The following is a 3207-nucleotide window of genomic DNA, read 5'->3' on the forward strand; positions in this document are numbered from 1 at the left end:
TGAGCACAGTCTTACTCCCTCTGTTAAGTTCCCTAGCACAGGCCTGCAACACACACTCCATGAATCCCCAAGTCAACACGTTACCCAAGAGAATCTCCACTCGCTGCTCTCTGCCCTCGCTTTCTCGCAGCCACACAGTGACACGCAGGTGCAGGACACAGTGACACTGCAGCTAGGACTCAAGGTCATTAAATAAATTTTTTAAAAGCAGCAGCCCTCCTCAGAACAGCTCTGCTGTGACCCCACAGCCTGTGAACAGCCCTTCTCCTTGCAGAGAGAATCCACTTCAAACTCTCCTCCAGTTCAGTGCTTCAGACCAATGAATTCCAGCGCTCTTCAGAGACAACAACCACGACCCTATAGCTTCTCTCCCAAGCACCAATCACCGCTGGTGATGCATGTATTTATCATTAATCCTCACTTTTGTGTCAGCTTTTACTTCACAGAAACACTCCTAACTTTGCTAGTTAAGAAAGCTATCTGAGCTGGAGTTGAGCCAATTAGCAATCGCAGCTGATGATGGTGCTCTGATCATGACAACCACTTGCACCTGAAGAACTCAGCTGTGTGCTATGTCCTAATTCACCACGGACAGACATTTTGATTAAAACCAAACCATGGTGACTGCAGATGTATTCCAGACCTTCCCTCCTCAGTGACTGCTGCATTTCAGTGCATGAGCATTTTCATTAACAAAACAGGAATAAAGTGAAATTCTGAGTTCTAAGAAGAGATTGTTTCATAATCTGTAATAATTAACATTTTTAATTGATATAGTGTGTGTTATGAGTGATATAGAAAAATGAAAACATAAATGAAGAGTAGTTACCCTTACTCAGGACTTGGCCTGAAAATTATGTAGTAATTCTTAAATGGAAGATCTGATTTGTTTAGTGTGTATTCTTTATATATCAGTGTTGTAACTGGCTTACAGTGCTACTAGGTGAATTTTAAATGCTATTTTATTTTGTGCAGTTAATTTACAATAATTCTGTATATCTAACTAAAGTCCACTAAAATAAGCTGTAACCTGTATCTGACCTGACAGGATAAGCTGGGATGTCTCAGGATCACCTGAAACAGAGTTGTGTTGTGCTGTAGATGCCATGATTGCATATCCTGCTATTAGCCAGGGATGTATCTGAAGTCTCTCCACTAACCAGAAGTGTTTCAAATTCACAGTCAGCCACGGGGAACAAGCTCGCTGTTCCCATTTCAAAAGCATGAGAATGCCCAGGACAGTGTAAGCTACTTTTTGGGTTTTGTCTGAGTGTCCCACACCAACAGCTGTAACATGGACAGAGTTCCCCTGAGAACTGAAGAAGAGTCACTTGCTTCCTTAAAATCATGACACTGCCTTTGATGCAATAGCTACCAACCTGAGGTGGCATTTAACTGTTAATCTAATCACAGAGAGTATGATTAGCTGTCCACAGTATCAGGCAATTTTTCTACGAAACTGGAGGAGCACTCTAAGCAGCAAACTTTTTGTAAACATTTAAAATCTGCCCTCTACAACATCCAGTTTTCAGACCAGAATGAAAGCAGGTTGCTGAGGACGTACAGTGAATGTCCCTGGGAAACTGAGAGTTAGTTTTTCAAAATTCTTTAATCCTGGGGAGTAAAACGCAGTGACAGTGCCTGATTAACCTGGAGGTCATCTAAAGGTGGCTCAGCTTGCCAGGAACTCACTTGTGTTATTTGTCTTTAACCAGATGGTTGTATAATTCCTCATATTTTTCTTTTTGTAACAAAGCATGACAAAGAGGGATCTGGGCAATCCTCATTAAAGTTTTTCTTGTTTGTTTGTAATCCATTACTGTTACCCAGAGCCAAAATCCAGACATCAAATTAAGTTTCACCGTCTTCCATCATATTATATAAAAATCTCATCATTTTGTGGACACCAAGTACTTCAAAATATACAAATACTTTAATACATACAACTCTTCATAGTCCATTAAATACAATTAATTCCATGGTCTTTAAAATACTCTATCACTGTATTAGCTGTAAGAAAAAGGTTTGCACTGGTATTTATATAATATTGATTTGATCTGGCTGATGCAAAACCTTTCAGTGTACTGCAGGGATTATACTAAAGAACACGAATTCTACTGAAGAGCAGCAATTCAACTAGAATCCAGAGCATTTTGGTTTAGAAGAAAAGATGCTGTTAGAAGATGATGAGGTGAGAGTGATTAAAGCTGCAGCAGTGAGCAGCAGTGCGGTGTAGCACACAGAGGGACTGCACTGGCTTCCTGCTGGGATGCACTTGGTGCAAGTCGGGTGCATCCTGCTGTGGAATCGCACTGCAATGCTTTGAGACAAGGCAGCATCCCACCACACGTGTGCAACAGGAACAAGGAAGTGTGGTGCAGCTTGACTACAGCAACCAGTCATCTTTTTATGCTTGCTTCCCCAAGAAGCTGAATGAGATGATAAGAAGATCTATTGCTTTTTGCTTTGAAGTGTTAAATCCATCTTTTCCTGTATCTCCAGCTGGTATCAAACTTATTGAGTGGAGACAATCAGACTGGTTTAGCTGGTATCCCACAGCTGTGACTGTCCTCCTTCATGAACTGTTAACTCCTACTGTCACACAGCATGAATTCTGTTTCTCAATGAAATCTTCAGAAGAAAGATTTGTAGCTTTGCAGAAAAGCAGCACAGGGCCCTCAAATGTACTTGAAAGAAAAATGCAAACCCAGCACTCTGATGCTTTGGAGTTGTAACCATGTGCATGGGTTGTTTTGTAGCACAGTCCATAGAAAGAGGCCATAATTAACACCAACCTCACAATAAAGAGGTCGGAGTAATTGTGGGTAGAGCTTAACTTTGACAGGCCAAGATGGGAATTGATCAGTAAGAAATAAATATATATATATATATACACACACAGATACACATATATATTTTAAATATATATAATATATATAGTGCATATATATAATGTATTGCATGTGTATATATAATATATGTATTTTGTATAAAAAAGCTTCACATTCAAGTATAGATATATATTAAAATATAAAGACAGGAGGACCTTTTGAAGTGAACCTTAAACAGAGAATCTATCGGGAACAGAATTCTTATTAAGATCATCAAGACATGTTTTCCCTAATTTCAAAATGTGATCAATTCAGATGGCTAGTGTTCCACTGATTACTGAGAAACACAGCACCATGAAAAGTGAGAAAAAGGGGG

The sequence above is a fragment of the Antrostomus carolinensis genome, unplaced genomic scaffold (assembly GCF_000700745.2).
Source record: "Antrostomus carolinensis isolate BGI_N321 unplaced genomic scaffold, ASM70074v2 scaffold14458, whole genome shotgun sequence".
NCBI lineage: Eukaryota > Metazoa > Chordata > Aves > Caprimulgiformes > Caprimulgidae > Antrostomus > Antrostomus carolinensis.